The sequence below is a fragment of the Zingiber officinale genome, chromosome 9B (genome assembly GCF_018446385.1).
Source record: "Zingiber officinale cultivar Zhangliang chromosome 9B, Zo_v1.1, whole genome shotgun sequence".
Classification (NCBI taxonomy): Eukaryota; Viridiplantae; Streptophyta; class Magnoliopsida; order Zingiberales; family Zingiberaceae; genus Zingiber; species Zingiber officinale.
In genome coordinates, this window is record NC_056003.1 from 39,821,950 (window position 1) to 39,847,961 (window position 26,012).

Consider the following 26,012-nt stretch of genomic DNA (forward strand, 5'->3'; position numbering starts at 1 on the left):
TAAAGACAATTTTTTAAAACCAAATTTCTATTTCTATTAAAAGATAAGTAGACGTCTCCCACTGCAACAGCCGCCACCTTCGTAGCATTGCCCATGTAGACGGTAATCTCTACTTCAGATAGTCGTCGGGTTTCCTGGAACCCCTGCAAGGAATTGCAGACATGATCAGTGGCTCCCGTATCTACACACCAGGTGCTGGTAGATAACACCGCTAAACATTTTTCAACAACTAGAGCATGAGATATACCTTTGTTGTTCTGATTCCTACGAGGACAGTCCGCCTTCCAATGCCCTGACTGCTTGCAGATGAAGCACTTGCCCTTTGGCTTCTTCATTCCAGCTTTAGGTCCCGTACTCTGAGATTTATTCACTTTCTTTGCTGAACCAACTTGTTTCTTCTTCTTCTTTCCTTTCAGTTTAGAAGTAGAACCATTTTCAGCATAGTGAATATGAGAATTGTGATGAAACAAACCTTCTGCTACCTGAAGTTCTGTCAGTAGTTCCGCCAAAGAATATACCCTTTTGGTCATATTGTAATTCAGGCGGAATTGCTCAAAACTTCTAGGTAGTATTTGGAGGATCATATCGATCTGGGTTTCCCCATCAATTTCTCCTCCAAGGATCTGTATTTCGTTCAGATAAGTCATCATCTTTATGATATGATCTCTTACATGAGTACCCTCTTGCATGGTGGCTGTCATTATCTTTCTCATGGCTTCTTGCCTAGAAGCCCGATCCTGATGACCAAAGAGTTCCTTGAGATTGTTCATAATATCATAGGCTGTTGGTAAATCTTGATGCTGATGTTGCAATACATTTGACATTGAAGCCAAAATGTAACACCGCGCCATCTCATCTGCTTTTACCCATTTCCTATGATATTCAATCTCCTCTTGGGTAGATTCACCAGTGAGTGCATCTGGACAAGGCTCAGTCAGTACAAACTTATAGCTTTCAGCAGTAAGAACAATGTCTAGGTTTCTTTTCCAATCTATGTAGTTAGGACCAGTAAGTTTATTCTGTTGTAGTATGATGGACAGTGGGTTGAAAGTCATCCTAAGAATCACAAATAACTTTTGGTCAGAACTCTAAATTTAGAATAATATTGATTCCTCAAACAATACTATTTTAAATTAACCAACACCTCAAAACACCGCGAATATTGTATGCCACGATAGTGTGGTCGTATACAAATTCAAAATTTGTAAAAGGAGGGTTTAACCCATTAATTTTACTATCTTGTCAACCTAACTTTTTGACAAATAAAATTAATAGTTGGTATCCTTTGGTCACACGAATAATAGCAGTGACTCCGATGGGGAGGATACTATTAGACGTGCCTAAGTGTATACTACTACTTGACACTAAGTCCATTAATAAGATTGTGCCCCTTCTGATGGGGAAGATCACACGCTCTTAATTAACTTCCTATAGTCATCCAAAATGGAAGTTTGTTCTAGTGATCCACAAACAAGCTTATCCGATATGGAGGAAGGCACTCAGAGCCAACGCGCAAGCTTGTTTGCATCACTTACAAACCAGTAATGGAGACCGTGGAATTTATTTAAAATCCCTCTCCCACTTAGTTATTTATAAATGAGGAATTTTAACTATGCTAGCCTACTAAACATGTATACTAACATGCACACATAGCACAATATAAAAGCAATAAATAGAAAATCTAATTTTCAACTATTATGGCTTTTATCTATGGTTATCCTCCGTGTGTTGTCATCCCAAGCTGCTGCCAAATTTGGCCACTGTCACCGGGTCTAGCTGTCGCATCCATCTTGCTCCTTGTTCCGCTGCGCCTCTGGTCCTCAGAAGGTTCCACGCTTTGCAAGATTCGATCCGCGACATAAATAGAATTTTACAATTTTGATCCTATATTCCTCGAAGGAATGTACATGTAAACTAGATCGAACATAAAATAAAAATTTACATCCATCGATCCTATATTCCATAAAAGGAATGTACATGTAACTAGATCAAAAATAAAATCCTAATAAAAACTAAATACAGCTCCTGCTATATTTTATAATACAATCATGCACACACATATAAATTGCCCTTGACATGTCCAAGGGTCCAATCACACACATAAAAAAAACTATAAGCCATAATAGTTGGATCCTGCATCCAAAAAGTTAGCACATCCTACTATTAACCTGCCTAAATTATGTATGACATGTGCATAATTAAACTAATACCAAATACACAGAGGCAAAACCCTAGCTCTGATACCAATTGTTGGTTGCTACTCGGAAAACCTAGAGGTTCCACTGTACAAAAATTTTGTACAAAGGTCTGAACCTTTTCCTAACTACCATGTGTTCTTTTAAATTAAATTTTGGATCGCCTGCGGAACTTAACACGTTTGATCCAAAACTTAATCTATTTGTTCTTTTAGGTTTTGACTTGGATCTCCTGCGGAACTTAACACGTTCGACCCAAGTCACCTTAAGTTATTAATTCCATTAAATATTAATTTCCATAATTGGTTCCCAGTACTGACGTGGCGAGGCACATGGCCTTCTTGGATATGGGAGCAACCACCACCGACTAGACAAAACCTTTTATAGAAAGCTAATATTTAATTTCCTAAAATAACTTTAGGTTAACCGAAAGGAACAATCAAATCACAAGGAAAAGAAAAAACAAAAGAACACAACATCGAAAAACATATTCGAAATCCTAGAATCGTAAGCCTCTTGTATTTGGTATTATTTCCAAAAATAAATAGTATGATGCGGAAAGAAAAATTACTAGTTATACCTTTTAGAAAGACCTCTTGATCTTCTACCGTATTCCTCTTCTAACCTCGGACGTTGTGTGGGCAACGATCTTCCGAGATGAGAAACCACCAACCACCTTCTTCTCCTCCTAGCTAGGTTCGGCCACAACAAGGAAGCTTTACCAAGGATGAAGAACAAATCACCAACCAAGCTCCAAGGGATGCAAGCTTTCTCTCCTTCTTCTTCTTCTTCTCCAAATAGTATCCGGCCTCCACAAGATCTCCAAGCAATAGGGATGATTCGGCCACCACAAAGAGAAAGAAAAGAAAAGAGGTTGGTCGGCCACAACACCAAGGAAAAGAGGAAGAGAAATAATAGTTGTCCCCCATGAAGGCACCCCTACCCCTTCTTTTATATTCCTTGGCTTTGGCAAATAAGGAAATTTATTTATAATAAAATTTCCTTAACTTTCCTTGACAACAATTAATTAAGAAAAATTAAATAAATTTTCCTAATTAATTGTATGTGGCCGGCCACCTCATGTAGAGCAAATAGGATAATTTTAATCAACAATTAAAACTTCCTTATTTGTCTTTGGAAATTTTAAAAAATAAAATTTCCTTTTAAAATCCCTTCATGGTTGATAAAAAGAAATTTCTATAATTTTAATTTTCAACATGTGAATAATTTTTCAAAGAGAAAAAATAAAATATCTTTCCAATCTACAAATAAGGAAAGAGATCTAATCTCTTTCTTTTAATCTATTGTAGATCTTTTAAAGAGAGATATTTTAATTTTAATTCTCTGTAATAAATTATATCTTCCACATAATAAAAATTAAAATTAAAATCCTTTTTAATTTAATTATGGCCGGCCCCTCTAGCTTGGGTTCAAGCTAGGGCCGGCCACCCTAAACCATGCTTAGGCCGGCCCTAGCTTGGTTCCCAAGCTAGCTTGGCTGGCCCCCTTTAGGTGGGTATAGAAGGTGGGTATAGGTGGGTATAGTACTCTATAAATAAGAGGCTACGATAGGGACCGAGAGGAGGAATTGGTTTTGATCTCCCGATAAAATTAAGCATCCCGTGTTCGCCCCGAACACACAACTTAATTTTATCAATAATAATTCATTCCACTAGAGAACTATTATTGAACTACCGCACCAATCCCAAATTACATTTTTGGGCTCCTTCTTATTATGAGTGTGTTAGTCTCCCTGTGTTTAAGATATCGAATGTCCACTAATTAAGAGAGTTACTGACAACTCATTTAATTAATATCTTAGTCCAAGAGTAGTACCACTTAACCTTATCGTCATGTCAGACTAAGTCCACCTGCAGGGTTTAACATGACAATCCTTATGAGCTCCTCTTGGGGACATTATCAACCTAGTATCTTTAGGACACAGTTTCCTTCTATAATCAACAACACACACTATAAGTAATATCATTTCTCAACTTATCGAGCTTATTGATTTATCGAACTAAATCTCACCCATTAATAAATTAAAGAAATAACTATTAAATATATGTGCTTGTTATTATATTAGGATTAAAAGCACACACTTCCATAATAACTGAGGTATTTGTTCCTTTATAAAATCAGTATAAAAGAAACAACCTCAAATGGTCCTATTTAATACACTCTAAGTGTACTAGTGTAATTATATAGTCAAGATAAACTAATTCTTAATTACACTACGACCTTCCAATGGTTTGTTCCTTTCCATTTTGGTCGTGAGCTACTATTTATAATTTATAAGGTACTGATAACATCATCTTCTGTATGTAGCACCACATACTATGTTATCTACAATATAAATTAATTGAACAACTACAACTTAATGTAGACAATTTGACCAAATGTGATTCTTTATTCAAAATAAATGTTTACAAAAGCTTAGGCTTTCAATATACACTCCAACACTCAACTCAAGAATACTAAGATAAGAGGAGCTAAAATGGCCTAAAAGTGTACACATCCTTGACACACGACCAAAAATAGCTAGGTCGTGTGAGCCACACGGCCGTGTCACCCCACCAACACAACCAGAGCATGGCTTTGTGAGCCACACGACCGTACAATATTTTTAGAGAGTAAGTAGTGGTGGGACATGTGAGCCATACGATCGTGCAACATTTCCTGAGGTCAAAAAGAGCTAGGTCGTGTGAGCCGCATGGCCGTGTGAGCCACATGGCTGTGTGAGTCACATGGACGTGTAAGCCACATGACAGTGTAGCCTATTCAGAACTAAAGCAAAACATGTCTGTATGAGCCACACGACCATGTCACCTTGGCCGAAAGTAAGATGTATGAGGCCGTGTGGATCCACATGGTCATGTCACGGGCCGTGTGGTGCTCATGCCCTACTTTATAAAAGGGGTTTTCTCCCCTTTTCACTTATCTTTGGCTTGGGTCTCTTCCCCATTGCTTGGAGAAAGGTTCTCCCCTTTGGGGAGGCCCTAGATCTCCTTCATCTTCACCGATCCATCCTCCTCTGGAGAAAGAGAGCGCTTCCAAGGACGCTACGCCTCAAAAATAAGCATTCTCTTCTCTCTATCTCCATGTATTGAGGCATGGTTTGCTTTAATTATCATCTCTTGGTTCTAAATTCCCTTACAATGGAGTAGATCTTTAGATCTAGGATGTAGGAAGTAGTTGTGATGTGTTGTGATGTATGAACTATGTATTTGGACATTTTCCTATGCAATAAAGTGTTTATATCATCATCTATATGTGTTGTACCTTGTATGTGTTTAAAGAAATATGTGTGAGGGCAATCCATGTAGATACAGGGTTTAGATCACCGAGTAGAGGAAGAGCCTTGGATTATAAGACCATAGGATCTTGTGACAGAAGGTATTCCTTACTTTTTACGGCATTTCCTTAAAATGGGGAACAATTCTTGTTAGGAATATTAATTAGAGTTTAGAGGCATCTCCCAAATTAATGTTAGGAAGTGATCTGTGTAATGTAGGAATGTAGACCGTGGACCCTTGTGTGAGAAGGATGTTCCCTATAATCAGACTTCCTAAATTATCTCTTCTACTTAATTGCATTAATCTACCATTAGGAAGTGATCTGTGTAATCTAGGAACATGGACCGTAGGCCCTGTTGACAGAAGGATGTTCCCTATAATCGGACTTCTTAAATTATCTCTTCTACTTAATTACATTAATCTACCATTAGGAAGTGATCTGTGTAATCTAGGAATATGGACCGTGGGCCCTGGTGACAGAAAGATGTTCCCTATAATCGGACTTCCTAAATTATCTCTTCTACTTAATGGTGTTAGAACTTGGGTAAACTCTTCTATGTGATCTTCGCGGGATTATACCGAACTCTAGTTAGAACTCCTACATGAGTATAAGTATGGAGTTATGGAGATAAACAATGCATAGGGACATTAACTAGCATCGTAATGAAACTCAAATCCTAGTATCTATTCCCCCTTCATTCACTTATGCTCTTTACTCTCTCTCCTCATTTCTCTTTCTCGCTAACATTTGTGAACCATTTTAGATTGTCTAGATAATTTGTTGTGTGATGTTAATTAGTTCTTAATCAACAATTTCTGTGTGATTAATAATCTTTTGTATTACTGACGACATAACCGTGCACTTGCGGTGAAGTAACACCGACCGAGAGGTCATTGGTCGTGAGAGCAAACTCACTTATAACTCATGCTAGGGTGAGAGTTGGCATCCCGACTGAGAGGTTGCTGGTTGTAAGAGCAAGTTCACTTATAACTGGCGCTGGGGCAAGAGTCTGCCATCCTGACCGAGAGGTTGCTGGTCGTGAGAGTAAGCTCACTTATAACTCACGTTGGGGCGAGAGTTTGAAGGTATGAGAATTTGCTCACTTATAACTCACACTGGGGTGAGAGTCTGGAGGCATAAGAGCATGCTCACTTATAACTCGCATTGGGGCGAGAGTCTGGAGATGTGAGAGCATGCTCACTTATAACTCGCGCTGGGGCGAGAGTTTGGAATCCCGACCGAGAGGTCGTTGGTCATTAGAGCAAGCTCACTAATAACTCGCACTGGGGACAGAGTCGGGACACATGAGAGCATGCTCACTTATAACTTGCGCTGGTGTAACGACTCGATTTTCCCTATTTCGAGTTCTAAAAGTCCTTATAAAAATCTAGAAATGCTTTAGAAAAATTCTAGAGATTTTTAGAAATTTTTAGAGTATTTTTACGTAATTTTTGGAGTTCGTTTGGTATTTTTACTGAACGAAAGAAGTTTCGACAAAAAAATGTCCAAGCCGAGATTTGAACCGTGAACCTCGGGTAAAGCAGAAGTTCGCTTAACCAACAGACCAGCCGCGGGTTTGTTAATGAAACCCGAATCAAGTTGTATTTAAGCAATAGTTAGTTAACAGAATATTAAAGTTATAAGAAGAGAACTTAGGTTTTCCCCGTGACAAAATCTTCTCCTCTCCTCCTCTCGCGACGGCGCTTCTCCTCTCGGGCGAAAACAGAGACGAAGCTAGGGCTTCGTCTCCGGCGGCCGGCGAGCACCCTTCTCCGTGAGTTCTTCATACCTTTGTGATCCTCTCGTCGAGGAGAGCAAGAAGATACCAAGAGATCGTCGAGGAAGCATATATCCGAAGCCTTAGAAGCCTCCTTCTTCTCGGTTGTAAGTCCAAGAACAGCGAGGTGTGTTGCTTCTCACCTGCAGTAGGAGTTGTTTCGAGCTTTGATTCATTTTCATGGCTTTCGGATTCTTGTTTCCTTTTGGATTTCGAAGCAAGTTTAAGGGGTTTTGTTTTTGATGCTTACTGCCATGAACCCTAAAGAAAGATTAGATAGATTGTTGATGTTCTAAGGCGGGTTCGAAGATGTTTTACCTGTGACTTCAGAGATGTTTGATGTGCCCTATAGTGGAATTACCGTGAACCTTGCGTGGATGCAACTCGATGTTGCTCGGCTTCTGTGAGTAGTTGTGGTTTTGTGTGGAGGCAATCTGATGCTATTTTTGTTACTACGAATAGATGTGGGTTCCTTGTTTTGCTCTTTAATTAAGCTGGGATGACAGTTGTCTTGGTTCTCCTTAAAGTTTCTAGAATTTATGAATAGATTCTTTAATGATCAGATTTTCAATTTGTTGATAAATCAATTTAGCCATCATGCTATCAAAATTAAGCAATTATAGAGCATACTTAAAAATAGCTCCCTGTTTGAGCTCAGTAATTGCTGTGTTTTGCCGCCTCACAGAAATTATAGTGAGTACATTGCAAGAAGGTATTAATTCGTATTTTGCTTCCTAGCAATTGTGTGGTTGATGCATCTAAAGGTATTAACTCATATTTTGCTTGAGGAATTGCAACACTAATGGATTGTGTCCAGTTATCCATTCATCATAACAATTATACCTTTTAGAGACTTATGGGTAGTTGTAAGTAAAGCAAGATTAAGTTTTAAAGGTTAAAGGTTAAGAATTAAAGGTTAGAGACTTATTTGGAAGTGCATGTTTGCTAGTTGAGAATTAAAGGTTAACTGTTATCCTTACTTCAATTGATATGAACGGTGCATGTTTGCAATTATGAAAGTGATTTAGTTTAGTTTATGTAGCTTTGCATTGTTCCGGATTAATGTAGATGGTAAGGTTCAGATTGTTCTTGCTATAACATCATGTTTCGGTCAAATCAAAAGTGCATGTTTTCAACCATGTTAATGCTCAAAGTAAAAGATAGATTTTTATCAGGCATTGTAATGCAGATTTAGTTTAGTTCTTTAGCAAATGCAGATTTCATTTATGCTATTTGAATATGCATGAGCAGATTTTTATTGAGTTTATATGCAGAATTTTATTAGCACAATATGCAGATGAGCAATTCTATTTTGATAGTATGCAGATTTTAGATAAGCATAGTATGCAGATTTTTGTTAAGCTTTGCATGCAGATTTATGTTAAGCGTTGTATACAGATTTTCAGTACGTAGGGTGTGTTCTAGTGCACACCAAGTGCTTGATAAAATGCTTAGCTCAATATAATGCTACAGTAGGCATTTTAATAGCTTAGTTAATGCAGTAGAAGCATTTAAAATAACTTATTTAGTCTTGCTTCAGCTTATATGGGACTACGGTCCAACGGGTGGGCTCCCACAGTCGCCTCTAGGTTTAGATAACCTAGTTCTAGGTTCAGATAACCTAGTTAAAGCAAGGTAAGAAAATTAGCTATGAAATCAGTATTTTATTTTCAGCAGTGGCACTGTACTGGATTAGATATCCATTGGGTTGGGCTCCCACAGTCGTCCCTAGGTTTAGATAACCTAGTAAACCCTACTAGACTCGGAACTTGCAATCCCGGGTTTAGTTAGGGATGCGCGCACAGCAAGTACAGTTGCCGGGCCCATCAGCAGCATGATTACTATTTTGATCTATTATGTAAATAGTTTTCAAAACTTCACAAATTAGTTATGTGAATACAAGTTAGACTCAGTTTAGCATTAATTAGTTTAGCTTAGGTATCAATTCAGTTTCTTATTGATACACATGATAGTTCTATGATTAGCTATACATGTTTAGTATTTCAGTTAGTATGATTCCTTTATTGCTATTTATGAGCATGATTAGCTATACATGTTTAGTATTTCAGTTAATATGATTCCTTTATTGGTTTATGAGCATGATTAGCTATACATGTTTAGTTTTTCAGTTAGTATGATTCCTTTGCTATTTATGAGCATGATTAGCTATACATGTTTAGTTTTTCAGTTAGTTGATTTCTTTGCTATTTATGAGCATGATTAGCTATACATGTTTAGTATTTCAGTTAGTTGATTTCTTTGCTATTTATGAGCATGAGTAGCTTTACATATTAGCATTCAGTTTTAGCATGTTTTATTTATATACATGCATATCGAGTTTTTGTGAGTAGGATAGCGCTCACTAAGCTTTTAGCTTATAGATACTATTTTCCTCCTACTGCAGATAAAGGAAAAGCTAAAGTATAAGGAAGAAGGCGACAAGGAGATGCTGTGACGGTGTGTGATGTGTGGACTATGGAGATCCTTTGGACTTAGCTAAAGAACTCACTTAGTTTAAGAATTTGTTTAGTTTAATTTCTTATTAAGTTGATAAGAAAATTTTGTAGTAAGAAGTTATGTTTCCGCTTTTCATTACCTGCATGTTTTGATTTATTAAACTGCGTGGTTGTGAAAATATATGTTCCAGCCGCCTGTGGCTGAGTATACTCTGTATGTATTTACGGATATGGTCACCGGTACAAGGGTGACTCTGCCAAAATTTTTCGGTAGGGTTTCCATGTGATTTTTTATCATACCGGTTAAGTAGAGTTAGTAGTCAAGTAACGGTCATCCTTAGAGTGTAGTAGTAGTAAGAAGGGTGGTCGTTACAGTTGGTATCAGAGCAGTTCCCATTCTCCAGCATCACACACATCAGCATCAGCCTTGCCGTCTTCTAAGTAAGAATACCTCTACTCTATTTATGTTTCTTGCTTTCATGTTTAGGAATAATTATAGCATGCTTATGTGTGATAGCCTCTAACATGTTTATAGTAGCTAGTTAAACGTGATTAGATTAGTTATGTGCATCCTCTATGTCTTTAGAAATGGCACAAGGAAGCCCAGCTAAGCAGGCACCAGCTACTGAGCCCCAGCAAGAGGCAGGCAGTTCAGTGCCTCCCCCAGACCTTACAGCATTAGTGGCTCAGTTACAGCAGCAGCTCGCTGAACAGCAACAGGAGATAGCCACCTTAAAGGCTAATCAGCAGAATACTCCCACAGTCACCCCGGAACCTAACCTAGCGACCCCAGCATTTATAGAGGTTCCACCAGTCCAGCCCACAGCACCAGTAGCCCCAGCTGCTGAGCCAAGAAAGGAAGTCTATCTGATCCAGTGGCAGCGAGTCAAGCCAGAGAACTTCTCAGGCACTAGTGAACCATGGGATGCTCAAGCCTGGTTCAAAACACTGGAGAGCACGATGGAGCTTCTGGACTGGCCAGAACAGGAGAAGGTGAAGTGTGCCTCCTTCTGCCTGGCAGGAGACGCACGTATGTGGTGGGAGAGAGTCAGAGCGAAGCGCCCAGTGAACCAGATGACATGGGCTGACTTCGAGAAAGAATTCTTCGAGGAGTTCTTTCACATGCGGGTCACAAATCGCCACTACGACGAGTTCACGGAGTTTCGTCAGGGCAACCTATCAGTTGAGGAAGCCGTGAAGAAATTCAACAGACTGGCTCGTCTATGTCCCGAATTAGTCAGCACAGAAAAGGAATGAGTTCGGCTGATGCTCAAAATGTTGAGGCCGGAAATAGCGATGAATGTGGCCGGTGGCATCCATAGGCCACAAATCACAGAAGAACTAGTGAGTAGTGCTCTGATCACCGAGCACTACCAGAACAGCATCAAGCAGCAGAAGCAAACCTCCTCAGATTCCAAAGGCCAAGGAAGTTCAGATACTCAGAAATCTCAAGGCCACAGCTCTAACTGGAAAGGGAACTCCAGCAACAAGCGCAAACCAGAGAATTACCCAAAAGGAGGACCAGCTAGCAAGCAGCCAAGTTATCCCAAGTGTGCTACTTGTGGGAAATTCCACCCAGGGGTTTGTCGCAAGGGCACACGAGGATGCTTTGGATGTGGACAAGAAGGGCACATGGCCAAGCAGTGCCCGAACAAGACCGGTCTTCCTCAGCCACAGCAGATTCAGTATGCAGGCCAGCTAGCTCAGTTATATCAGATGCAGTCCGCTCTAGAAGGTCCACTTATCAGCCAGGGCAGATTAGAAGCCCCTCCAGCTATGGCGAATGCGAGGATCTACTCACTCACCAGAGAGGACGTAGCCAACGCCTCGACAGTTGTCACAGGTCAAATTAGTATTTTTTAGTATAGTGCTACTGTTCTATTTGATACTGGGGCAATCCATTCTTATATAGCCAGGACATCCGCCGAAAAGTTAGCAATACCCCCAGAGGTACTCAGTAGTCAGTTTCTGACAACATTACCTTCGGGAGAAGTTATGGCATCCACGCACTGGTTCAGAACAGTGCCAGTCATGATAGCAGACAGAGAACTCTTTTGTGATATAATAGTGCTAGACATGACTGACTACGATGTCATATTTGGATCAGATACAGTGCCTCCATAGAGTGTCGTAAACAGAAAGTCGTATTCCAACCTGAAGCAGAAGCACAGTTCGAGTACATCGGAGAACCCAAGAGAAAAAGGGCAAGTTAAGTCCTCGATACGTAGGACCCTACCCCGATCACAGAGAGAATTGGGAAGGTAGCTTGCAAGCTAGACTTACCTCAAGATATGTCAGCAATACACAATGTATTTCATGTCTCCATGCTAAAGAAGTGTATTCACGACCTTAGCCAAGTGATTCAGCCTCAGACAGTGTAGATCCAAGAGGATCTTAGCTATGAGAGCAGACACAGATAGTGGACAGAGCAGACAAGAGACTAGGAAACAGAGAAGTGTCATTAGTAAAAGTCATCTGGTAGAACCAGAAGCACGAGAAAGTTACTAGGGGAGCGTGGAGACAGCATGAGACAGAAATATATCTAGAATTATTCTAAGTTCGAGGACGAACTTTTTATAAGGGAGGGAGAATTGTAACGACCCGATTTTCCCTATTTCGAGTTCTAAAAGTCCTTATAAAAATCTAGAAATGCTTTAGAAAAATTCTAGAGATTTTTAGAAATTTTTAGAGTATTTTTACGTAATTTTTGGAGTTCGTTTGGTATTTTTACTGAACGAAAGAAGTTTCGACAAAAAAATGTCCAAGCTGAGATTTGAACCGTGAACCTCGGGTAAAGCAGAAGTTCGCTTAACCAACAGACCAGCCGCGGGTTTGTTAATGAAACCCGAATCAAGTTGTATTTAAGCAATAGTTAGTTAACAGAATATTAAAGTTATAAGAAGAGAACTTAGGTTTTCCCCGTGACAAAATCTTCTCCTCTCCTCCTCTCGTGACGGCGCTTCTCCTCTCGGGCGAAAACAGAGACGAAGCTAGGGCTTCGTCTCCGGCGGCCGGCGAGCACCCTTCTCCGTGAGTTCTTCATACCTTTGTGATCCTCTCGTCGAGGAGAGCAAGAAGATACCAAGAGATCGTCGAGGAAGCATATATCCGAAGCCCTAGAAGCCTCCTTCTTCTCGGTTGTAAGTCCAAGAACAGCGAGGTGAGTTGCTTCTCACCTGCAGTAGGAGTTGTTTCGAGCTTTGATTCATTTTCATGGCTTTCGGATTCTTGTTTCCTTTTGGATTTCGAAGCAAGTTTAAGGGGTTTTGTTTTTGATGCTTACTGCCATGAACCCTAAAGAAAGATTAGATAGATTGTTGATGTTCTAAGGCGGGTTCGAAGATGTTTTACCTGTGACTTCAGAGATGTTTGATGTGCCCTGTAGTGGAATTGCCGTGAACCTTGCGTGGATGCAACTCGATGTTGCTCGGCTTCTGTGAGTAGTTGTGGTTTTGTGTGGAGGCAATCTGATGCTATTTCTGTTACTACGAATAGATGTGGGTTCCTTGTTTTGCTCTTTAATTAAGCTGGGATGACAGTTGTCTTGGTTCTCCTTAAAGTTTCTAGAATTTATGAATAGATTCTTTAATGATCAGATTTTCAATTTGTTGATAAATCAATTTAGCCATCATGCTATCAAAATTAAGCAATTATAGAGCATACTTAAAAATAGCTCCCTGTTTGAGCTCAGTAATTGCTGTGTTTTGCCGCCTCACAGAAATTATAGTGAGTACATTGCAAGAAGGTATTAATTCATATTTTTCTTCCTAGCAATTGTGTGGTTGATGCATCTAAAGGTATTAACTCATATTTTGCTTGAGGAATTGCAACACTAATGGATTGTGTCCAGTTATCAATTCATCATAACAATTATACCTTTTAGAGACTTATGGGTAGTTGTAAGTAAAGCAAGATTAAGTTTTAAAGGTTAAAGGTTAAGAATTAAAGGTTAGAGACTTATTTGGAAGTGCATGTTTGCTAGTTGAGAATTAAAGGTTAACTGTTATCCTTACTTCAATTGATATGAACGGTGCATGTTTGCAATTATGAAAGTGCTTTAGTTTAGTTTATGTAGCTTTGCATTGTTCCGGATTAATGTAGATGGTAAGGTTCAGATTGTTCTTGCTATAACATCATGTTTCGGTCAAATCAAAAGTGCATGTTTTCAACCATGTTAATGCTCAAAGTAAAAGATAGATTTTTATCAGGCATTGTAATGCAGATTTAGTTTAGTTCTTTAGCAAATGCAGATTTCATTTATGCTATTTGAATATGCATGAGCAGATTTTTATTGAGTTTATATGCAGAATTTTATTAGCACAATATGCAGATGAGCAATTCTATTTTGATAGTATGCAGATTTTAGATAAGCATAGTATGCAGATTTTTGTTAAGCTTTGCATGCAGATTTATGTTAAGCGTTGTATACAGATTTTCAGTACGTAGGGTGTGTTCTAGTGCACACCAAGTGCTTGATAAAATGCTTAGCTCAATATAATGCTACAGTAGGCATTTTAATAGCTTAGTTAATGCAGTAGAAGCATTTAAAATAACTTATTTAGTCTTGCTTCAGCTTATATGGGACTACGGTCCAACGGGTGGGCTCCCACAGTCGCCTCTAGGTTTAGATAACCTAGTTCTAGGTTCAGATAACCTAGTTAAAGCAAGGTAAGAAAATTAGCTATGAAATCAGTATTTTATTTTCAGCAGTGGCACTGTACTGGATTAGATATCCATTGGGTTGGGCTCCCACAGTCGTCCCTAGGTTTAGATAACCTAGTAAACCCTACTAGACTCGGAACTTGCAATCCCGGGTTTAGTTAGGGATGCGCGCACAGCAAGTACAGTTGTCGGGCCCATCAGCAGCATGATTACTATTTTGATCTATTATGTAAATAGTTTTCAAAACTTCACAAATTAGTTATGTGAATACACGTTAGACTCAGTTTAGCATTAATTAGTTTAGCTTAGGTATCAATTCAGTTTCTTATTGATACACATGATAGTTCTATGATTAGCTATACATGTTTAGTATTTCAGTTAGTATGATTCCTTTATTGCTATTTATGAGCATGATTAGCTATACATGTTTAGTATTTCAGTTAGTATGATTCCTTTATTGGTTTATGAGCATGATTAGCTATACATGTTTAGTTTTTCAGTTAGTATGATTCCTTTGCTATTTATGAGCATGATTAGCTATACATGTTTAGTTTTTCAATTAGTTGATTTCTTTGCTATTTATGAGCATGATTAGCTATACATGTTTAGTATTTCAGTTAGTTGATTTCTTTGCTATTTATGAGCATGAGTAGCTTTACATGTTAGCATTCAGTTTTAGCATGTTTTATTTATATACATGCATATCGAGTTTTTGTGAGTAGGATAGCGCTCACTAAGCTTTTAGCTTATAGATACTATTTTCCTCCTACTGCAGATAAAGGAAAAGCTAAAGTATAAGGAAGAAGGCGACAAGGAGATGCTGTGACGGTGTGTGATGTGTGGACTATGGAGATCCTTTGGACTTAGCTAAAGAACTCACTTAGTTTAAAAATTTGTTTAGTTTAATTTCTTATTAAGTTGATAAGAAAATTTTGTAGTAAGAAGTTATGTTTCCGCTTTTCATTACCTGCATGTTTTGATTTATTAAACTGCGTGGTTGTGAAAATATATGTTCCAGCCGCCTGTGGCTGAGTATACTCTGTATGTATTTACGGATATGGTCACCGGTACAAGGGTGACTCTGCCGAAATTTTTCGGTAGGGTTTCCATGTGATTTTTTATCATACCCGTTAAGTAGAGTTAGTAGTCAAGTAACGGTCATCCTTAGAGTGTAGTAGTAGTAAGAAGGGTGGTCGTTACAGTTGGTATCAGAGCAGTTCCCATTCTCCAGCATCACACACATCAGCATCAGCCTTGCCGTCTTCTAAGTAAGAATAGTAGTAGTAAGAAGGGTGGTCGTTACAGCTGGGGTGAGAGTCTCGAATCCCTACTGAGAGGTCGTTGGTTGTGAGAGCAAGCTCACTTATAACTCACACTAGGGCGAGAGTCTGGAAACATGAGAGCATGCTCACTTACAACTTGCGCTGTGACAAGTCTGGAGGCGTGAGAGCATGCTCTCTTATAACTCATGCTGGGTGAGAGTTTGGAGACATGAGAGCATGCTCACTTATAACTCAAACTGGGGCGAGAGTTTGAAATCCCGACCGAGAGGTTGTTGGTCATGAGAGCAAGCTAATTTATAACTCGTGCTGGGGTGAGAGTCTAGAGATGTGAGAGCATGCTCACTTATAACTCGCGCTAGGGTGAGAGTCTGGAATCCTGACTGAGAGGTCGTTGGTCGTGAGAGCAAACTCACTTATAACTCGTGCTGGGGCGAGAGTCTAGAAATGTGAGAGCATGCTCACTTATAACTCATGCTATGGTGAGAGTCTGGAGGCGTCATAGCATGCTCACTTATAACTCACGCTGAGTCGAGAGTTTGGAATCCCGACCGAGAGGTCGTTGGTCATGAGAGCAAGCTCACTTATAACTCGCGCTGGAGAGAGAGTCTGGAATCCCGACCGAGAGGTCGTTGATCATGAGAGTAAGCTCAGTTATAACTCGCGCTGGGGCGAGAGTCTGGAAATGTCAGAGCATGCTCACTTATAACTCGCGCTAGTGTGAGAGTCTAGAATCCCGACCGAGAGGTCGTTGGTTGTGAGAGCAAGCTTACTTATAACTCACGCTAGGGCGAGAGTCTAGAGACATGAGAGCATGCTCACTTATAACTCGCACTGGGGTGAGAGTCTGGAGGCCTAACAGAGAAGTGACATAGAGGCCTGACCAGGAAGCAATCTAGAGGTCTGACCAGGAATTGATCTGAAGGTTTAAGCAGGACTTGATTTGGAGACCTGACCAGGAAGCAATCTAGAGGCCTGACCAGGAATGGATCTGGAGGTCTGACCAGGACTTGATCTGGAGGCCTGACCAGGAATTAATCTAGAGGTCTAAGCAGGACTTGATCCGGAGACCTGATTAGGAAGCAATCTGGAGGCCTTACCAGGAATTGATCTGGAGGTCTAACCAGGACTTGATCTGGAGACCTGACCAGGAATTGATCTGGAGGTCTAACCAGGACTTGATCTGGAGACCTGACCAGGAAGTGGTTTAGACAAGTAGCATTTGTGGCTTGAAGGGATTATGCTGGGGGACTAAACCTAATGCTCATGCGACCATAAAGTGCAATACATAAGGCTTTAGTCAAATTTAAACCTTACTTTGATTTCGAGGAGGAGTAGATGTGCCGAATTTTGATCAACACTTCATGTCGTCTTCTTCTTGGTTTCCCAAGACTGCTGCATGGTATTTTCAGTCCTTGAGGCATGGTCTTCACAAGGTAGGGTGTTCTTGTTTGCATATCCCCCTCCATGATTCTTCTGTCACTTCCATCATAAATGCCCTTTCCTAGGGAGATGACATATGCCCCCACGAGCTTTACTCGTCATAATGTATGACATATGCTTTTTGCACGTGACCCTAAATCACTTCTGCTTCTCGGTCTGATGGATGACATGTGCTATGTCGTTTCAGTTGTCTGGCTTGCTTCCCGATGTTTCCTAAGGGTTTTGATTTTAAAACCCTAAAGGTTGTCTACCGTTATTCCTTATCGCTTCGTCTTCCTTTGACCTTTCTTTTTCTTCTTGCTTTTGCTTGCTCACCTTCTTCTTCATGCCTCTCCTCTGTAAGTACTCTTCCTTCTCCATCTTCCACTCCTTCTTTCAATCCTATAATGGTCGATGAGATGGAAATACCTTGGTACTCGTACTCCCATTCTGACTTGGATAGGAGTGATCTTAGGTCAATTCATTCTAGTCTGCAACTTTCCGAAGTCTACAAGCTCCGCCTTCTTGGGCACGATGATCATCCTTCTTCTCCTCCTATCGGTTTTGTGACCTTTTTTAAGGATCAGCTTCTCAGCGGTCTTCGCTTTCCCATCCATCCTTTCTTCTCTTCTGTGAGTCAATACTTTGGCATTCCACTATCTCAATGCCTTTCGTTTTATGTGTGGAATGGTGATCTTTTGCCACCTATATCAAATCGCCTTGACTCCGCAGCTTTTCCACCATTTTTATGCCCTCAAATGCTCGAAGCCGGGTGTTTTTATGGTGCAATCCCGGATCGGGTACAAGTTTTTCGAGGGAATGCCTTCTTCCAACAAGGGCTGGATGTCTCGATTCTTCTATATCCAGTTAACCGAGTTCGTGTCTTGGCCCATTAAGTAGAGTTACACCCTTCCAACTCCCTCCGAGCTGCGTGACCACCAGCATCAGTCAGACTGCCTCACAGCTTCGGAGAAACTGGAGGGAGTGCAGCTTCGTCTTTCCTTGATATTGTGAGAGAGGGTGCTATACACTTTCGGGCTTAGCCCTATCCGGACACCTATAGGCGCTCGTTTTGGTAAGATCCAATGTCTCCCCTTCAAGGTCTTCGCTAACTGAGGTATCTTCTTTTTGTTTTGAAAAATCTTCCAGTTTCACGCTTATGCCCTCAACTCTTCTAAGTTTCCAAGCGATATTCTAAAGAACCGGGGCCAAGAGATTTTGGCAAGCCAGGAGGTTCCTCATGTTGGGTTTTTCGGGCCGCAAAAGCCGCTTTTTACGTTGCGGAAACCCCGAAATCCCCATGCCACCGGATCCGTGCAAAGTTTAAAATTTCATATACATGTTTTCTACTCCCAGATCTACACTAGATCTACAAAAGAAAAGAGGTTACCCTTGATGCGAAGCCCTTCGCGTAATCCTGCTTGTCCTAGGTTCGCCGGATCTCGAGAGTATCAAAGTAGATACTCCTATATGTGTATCCACACAAGCAAGAGTGTTAGAGTGTATACTAAAAGCCTAGCTTTTGGTATAAATATTTATCTAGAAATAAGAATCACATTGGTCAAATGTCTACATTTATGATAAATGTAGTTTTTCAATTAATTTATATTGTAGATAACATGGTGTGTGGTGTCACACACAGAGGATCATATTATCAGCACCTTATAAATTATAAACAGTAGCTCACAACCAAGATTGAAAGGAACAAACCATTGGAAGGTCGTAGTGTAATTAGGTATTAGTTTATCTTAACTATATAATTACACTAGTACACTTAGAGTGTATTGAGTAGGACCATTAGAGGTCGTTTCTTTTATACTGACTTTATAAAGGAACAAAGACCTCAGTTATTATGGAAGTGTGTGCTCTTAATTCTAATATAATAACAAGCACATATATTTGATATTTATTTCTTTAATTTATCAATGGGTGAGATTTAGTTCGATAAATCAATAAGTCTGATAAGTTGAGAAATGATATTACTTATAGTGTGTGTTGTTGATTATAGCAGGAAACTATGTCCTAGTGATCTAGGTTGATAATGTCCCCAAGAGGAGCTCATAAGGATTGTCATGTTAAACCCTGCAGGTGGACTTAGTCCAACATGATGATAAGGTTGAGTGGTACTACTCTTGGACTAAGATATTAATTAAGTGAGTTGTCAGTAACTCATTTAATTAGTGGACATTCGACATCTTAAACACAGGGAGACTAATACACTCATAATAAGAAGTAGCCCAAAATGTAATTTGGGATTGGTGCGGTAGTTCAATAATAGTTCTTTAGTGGAATGAATTATTATTGATGGAATTAAGGTGTGTGTTTGGGGCGAACACGGGAAGCTTAATTTCATGGGGAGACCAAAACCAATTCCTCCTCTCGGTCCCTATCGTAGCCTCTTGTATATAGAGATTTATACCCATCACATACCCACCTTCTTACCCATCCTAATAGGGCCGGCCAAGCTAGGGCCGGCCAAGACCAAGTGGATGAGCCAAGTTGGTGGTCGGCCAAAGCTTGGGTCCCAAGCTTAGGTGGCCGACCACTAGAATATTAAAAAGGATTTTTATTAAAATTATTTCTTATGTGGATATCATGGTTTTAAAAGAGAGTTTAAAATTTAAATCTTTCCTTTTTTAGCTTTCTACAAAAGATTAAGAAAAGATTTGAAATCTTTCCTTATTTGTAGATTGAAAGGAGATTTTAATTTTGAGAAAACTTTCCTTTTTAACCATGATCATAATTTAAAAGAGAGTTTTAAAAATTAAATATTCTCTTTTATTAGTTTCTACAAAAGATTAAGAAAAGATTTGATATCTTTCCTTATTTGTAGATTGAAAAGAGATTTTAATTTTTAGAGATAACTTTCCTTTTTAGAAATTATCTACATGTTTAAAAGAAAGATTTTAATTTATAAAATTTTCTTTTTATTACCCACCATGAAGGGAAAAATTATTGGAGAAATTTTTATAAATTTCCGAAAATAAATTAGGAAGTTTTAATTTTTGTTTTAATTAAAACTCTCCTTGTTTTTGGGGAATAAGTGGCCGGCCATGTAATAATAAAAAGGAAAATTGTTATTAATTAAATAAATTTTTCCTTTTCATGGCAAAAGAATTAAGGAAGTTTTTTAATTAAATTTCCTTATTTGTCAAGACCAAGGATTATAAAAGAGGGGGTAGAGGTGCCTTCATGGAAAAAAAATGACTCTATTCTATTCTTTCTATCTTTTCCTCCTTGGTGGCCGGCCCTAGCTTCTCCCTCTTCTCTTCTTCTTGTGGCCGGCGGCAACCCCTCTTGGAGCTCTTGATGGTGGCCAGTTCTAGCTAGGAGAAGGAGAGAAAGGAGGTTTTGTTTCATGCATCCCTTGGAGCTTGGTGGTGGTGGTCGGACCTCTACTTCTCTTGGAGAATTGTGGTGGTCGAAACCTAGAAGGAAGAAGAAGGTGCTTGGTGGTTCTCATCTCGGAAGATCGTTGCCCACACAACGTCCGAGGTTAGAAGAGGAATACGGTAGAAGATCAAGAGGTCATTTGCTTACAAAGAAAGGTATAACTAGTAATTATTTTCCGCATCATACTAGTTTTCTTTGTATAGTTATTTTTGGAAATACCAAACACAAGAGGCATATGATTCTAGAGTTTTTGGATTTGTTTCGAATTTGTGTTTCTTTTGTTTTATTTTTCAAATTTGTGATTCGATTGTTCTTTTTGGTTAACCTAGAGTTATTTAAGGAAATAAATATTAGTTTTCCTTAAAAGGCTTTGCCTAGGCGGTGATGGTTGCTCCCATATCCAAGAAGGTCATGTGCCTCGCCATGCAGTCCTGGAAGCCAATTTTAGAAATTAATATTTATGGAATTAATAACTTAGGTAGATTTGAATCAATAGTGTTAAGTTCCGCTTGCGATTCAAATCTAAACTATTAAGAACAGATAAGTTAAATTTGGAATCAATGATGTTAAGTTCCGTCTGCGATTCCTAATTTAACTTCTAAAGAACACAATAGGTTATTTAAGGAAAGGTTCGACACTTGTAAAAAAAAATTTTGTACAGTGGAACCAGTACGTTTTCCTAGGACTAACCAACAAAGAGATGGAGAGAAACCACTAGGATGTGCTAGCACCCTTTATGGTCTTGGCAAGGAGGAGGAGAGGGAGAGAAGAAGCAAAACAACAATGAAGAAGATAAAATCAATTAGCACACAAAAATGCACTAATGCACATCTTTAAGTGGTCGGCCACTTAATGGCTTGTAACCCCCATGGAATATCAAGAGTCAAGTCTCTTGATCTCCTCCATGAGGTGGAATTTGGTCAAGTCAAACTTGACCAAATGAAGAAGCCTTGATGATGTGGCATTGGTCAAGTCAAAGTTAAGTCAAAAACTTGACTCTTCATCTTCCTACTTAAGTCAAGTCAAACTTGACCACTTCTCTCCCTTGGTTGATCTAATATAACCATTGGTTCAAGTCAATTTTAATTTAATGAATCTCTATTCATTGAATTAAATTAATTAAATGAGTCTAAGTCCAAATTAGACTCATTTAACACATGAACCAACTTGAGTCCAACTCAATTAGCTCAATTTGGATTACTCTTAATCCAATTAGGTTCATCACATGAACCTAATTCTTTAGGTTCATCACATGAACCTAATTCTTTAGGTTCATCAAATGAACCTAATCTCCATCTAATTGCCCTTTGTGTGTGACCCTATAGGTTCTTGTAACATTGGTAATGCTCCTAAACTCATTTAGAAGGATAAGTAATAAGCGGTATCTAGCAACACATCATTACTACCCAAGTTACAAGAATGTTGAGATCCAACATCACCTTGTGACTACTAATTGTGACTCCTCACAATATATGACATTATCCTTCTATCCTAGACATCTAGATTGATCAATATGAGGCATAGACCATGTCATCCTCTAATCAATCTAAATCTTGAACTCCAAGTAGACTCACTCAATCAAATGAGCTCAATATCTCATATTGACTCATTTGGACATGGCCATGCACTTAGTGGTCTCACTCTATCAAGAATATCGATGTCACTCCTGTCACATAGGAGAGATGACAACTACCCAGGTGGCTCCGACATGTCGAGCTGCTTAAAGCTCTACCAATAGTGCTTCATATTCTGCCTCATTATTCATGGCTCTGAAATTTAACCTGACGGCCAGCTGCAGGATATCCTCTTGAAGGGATCTCAGAAGGATACCTACTCCGCTCGCTTATTAGGTGGACGATCCGTCTACATAGACCTTCCAGGTTGTTGGCGCAGCGGAGACCGGCAAGAGGGGGGTGAATTGCTGAAAACAAAAATAAAAATACCCTCCTCGGATTTCAACTCAGAAATAAGTGCAGCAATAAAAATAACTAGCAACTATATAAAATTAAAGACAGAAATAAAACGGGAGACCGAGGTTTAACCTGGTTACAACCAAGGAGGTTGTTAATCCAGGACAATCGAAAATCGCACTAGCAGAGTCTCCTTCACTGTAGGCGGAGAAGCCTTTTTACACACTTAATGAACTCACAAGTTGCTAGGAATTGAAAGCTTGAATGAATAAATGAATTCCTAGCTCCAGGGGCCTTTTTATAGCTCCTGGAAAGTCTATCCCGAGGGTCCAAGGCGCCTCCAACAAGATTCAAGGCGCCTCCAGCTCGGTCAGCGGATAAAACATTATCCGCACGCAAACGGTCAAAACTGACCTGTTGAAGGCGCCTTGAACAGGCTTGAAGGCGCCTTCAAGGGCGCCTTCAAGCTTGTTTAAGGCGCCATCAAGCTACAGTAACTTCTGCTACAGTGATTTCCGACCTCTTTTGACTCCTTTTCTTCTTCGCTTTGGCTTCCGAAGCTCTGTTCTTTTGGGTGATTGCGGCCAACCGGAATAGGGCTCACCCGAACCCAATTCCCGGCCTTCTCCTCGAGCAGCCTTCCGTCCCGGCTTAACGTCCCTCGAACGCCGCGCACGCTCTTTACGCCCACCGGAGTACTCTTCCGCAGCTCTCTCGTCCTTCGGACGCACCGAGCCCGTCGGTTCCCTTCCCGTGCCGTCCTTCTCGCTAGCTGCGTCTTCTGCTCGACTTCCTGTGCTCCTAAGCTCCTGCACACTCAGACACAGGGATCAAACATAGCAGGACCTAACTAACTTGGTTGATCACATCAAAACTACTACGGGGTCCAACAATCTCCCCCTTTTTGTTGTGCATCAACCCAAGTTCAAGTTAGGGTTAAAATAGACATAAAGAGTAATTTTAAAGAAAAAATTACTAAACTAACAAGTTAAGCATAATTTTTGCAATTTGTAAAATTGCAACACTAATAATAAAAGAAATTTTAATTAATTTTTTTTTTAACTTCCCCTAAACTTGTACTTTTCTCTCCCCCTTTGATCACAGCAAAAATGGGGTCCTAATTAGAGGAAACTTTAAAACAAAATTCAAAGTAAATAAATTTTCAAATAGAACTTTCCAGAAAAAAATATTTCTACCCAAAATGAATTTTTTGAAAGAAAAATTCTAAGTTAAAAGATTTTTTTTTTGAATTTAAAAAAAATTCAAGTAAATGAACTTTTGGAATTTTCTAGAAGAATATTTAAAAATAATTCTAGGGATTTTCTAAAATAAATTTCAAGTCAAAAAGTAAATTAAGTCTTTAGAATTTTTCCAGGAAAAAATATTTCTAAAAATGAATTTATAAACAATATTTTCAAAAATGTTTGATTAAACTTTCAAAGTATTATTTAATTCTAATTTTTAAATGCTTTTTCAGAAAGTTAATTAAACCTTTTATTTCAATATTTCAGCTTCCAGGTCGTGGCGAGGCACTAGGCTTTCTTGGTTATTGGAACAACAACCACTTCCTTGACAAAGCTTTATAAAGAAATTTACTGTTTAATTTTCTTCTCTGAAAGCACTAAGTCTAATATTTCTACTAAGATTAAATATTATGATTTTTTTAAATTTCCATTTTAACTTCTCATAGGTTCTTAATACATAGTTTTTTAGAATTATGGCAAAAAGTATTGAGCATGCAAAAGATTGTACATTTTCTATTGTTAATTTGTCAAAATCTTTTAATTGACAAATTGTATCTTTTAACTCAATATTCTTTAATAGTTTTTCAGTTTTTAATTTAAAATATTCTTTCGACGAAATAATTTATAATTCACGAAAACCTTTCGGCAATATTTCAATTGAAACAATTAATTTGTCAAGAGGTGGAGACCATACCTGACTTACCTTGTCGGCGGTTGATTCTCCCTCTGTTGGGTTGTTTTCATCTTCTGATATTTCTCCCCCTTCATCGATGCTCATTTGTGATGAGCATTCTAGGTCTTCAAGTTGGAGTTCGGTTACTGGTTCTGTCTCGGCACTTACCTCAATTTCGGACTCTTCTGACGTCGGATCAGTGTCCATCGAGGAGTCGGATTCAACTTCAATTTGTTCTTCGTGGATTTTTAAGAACTTTTCCCAAAGTTCTTTTGCGCTATTGTACTCTCCGACTTTGTCGAGATCTTCACTTGGTATTGTGGTTAAAAGATGAAATTCAGCCCGTGCATTTGCCATAAACTCGTCACGTTGCTTCTCGTTCCAGAGGTATTTCTCGAGCTCTTCTCCGTTTGCTTTCTTTGGTGCTTCATAACTAGATTTCATTATTAAATAAATAGAAAAATCAGAGTTAAGGTATACCTCCATCTTTTGCTTCCATGAAGCAAACTCCCCCTCGAATGCAGGTGGGTATTCACTGTCTCCGGCCATCGTTTTGATCGTTGTGCGTCAGTCGGCGGTTAGTCCTTCTGAGCGGTCTGGCTCTGATACCACTTGTTGGCGCAGCGGAGACCAGCAAGAGGGGGGTGAATTGCTGAAAACAAAAATAAAAATACCCTCCTCAGATTTCAACTCAGAAATAAGTGCAGCAATAAAAATAACTAGCAACTATATAAAATTAAAGACAGAAATAAAACGGGAGACCGAGGTTTAACCTGGTTACAACCAAGGAGGTTGTTAATCCAGGACAATCGAAGATCGCACTAGCAGAGTCTCCTTCACTGTAGGCGGAGAAGCCTTTTTACACACTTAATGAACTCACAAGTTGCTAGGAATTGAAAGCTTGAATGAATAAATGAATTCCTAGCTCCAGGGGCCTTTTTATAGCTCCTGGAAAGTCTATCCCGAGGGTCCAAGGCGCCCCCAACAAGGTTCAAGGCGCCTCCAGCTCGGTCAGCGGATAAAACTTTATCCACACGTAAACGGTCAAAACTGACCTGTTGAAGGCGCCTTGAACAGGCTTGAAGGCGCCTTCAAGCTTGTTTAAGGCGCCTTCAAGCTACAGTAACTTTCTGCTACAGTAATTTCCAGCCTCTTTTGACTCCTTTTCTTCTTCGCTTTGGCTTCCGAAGCTCCATTCTTTTGGGTGATTGCGGCCAACCGGAATAGGGCTCACCCGAACCCAATTCCCGGCCTTCTCCTCGAGCAGCTTTCCATCCCAGCTTAACGTCCCTCGAACACAGCGCAAGCTCTTCACGCCCACCGGAGTACTCTTCTGCAGCTCTCTCGTCCTTCGGATGCACCGAGCCCGTCGGCTCCCTTCCCGTGCCGTCCTTCTCGCTAGCTGCGTCTTCCGCTCGACTTCCTGTGCTCCTAAGCTCCTGCACACTCAGACACAGGGATCAAACATAGCAGGACCTAACTAACTTGGTTGATCACATCAAAACTACCACGGGGTCCAACACAGGTTTCTTCAGAATCCATTTGATGGATCTCCGTTAGAAAATTTGCTAGGGCTTGTGGTTTAATTATCGTTCAGGGCTAGTACTGTATATCATATTCTCCTAGTTCAGTGGCCCATTTGATGAGATGACCTGCTACCTCCACATTAGTAAGAGCCTTACCCATTGTGTTGTTGGTTAGGA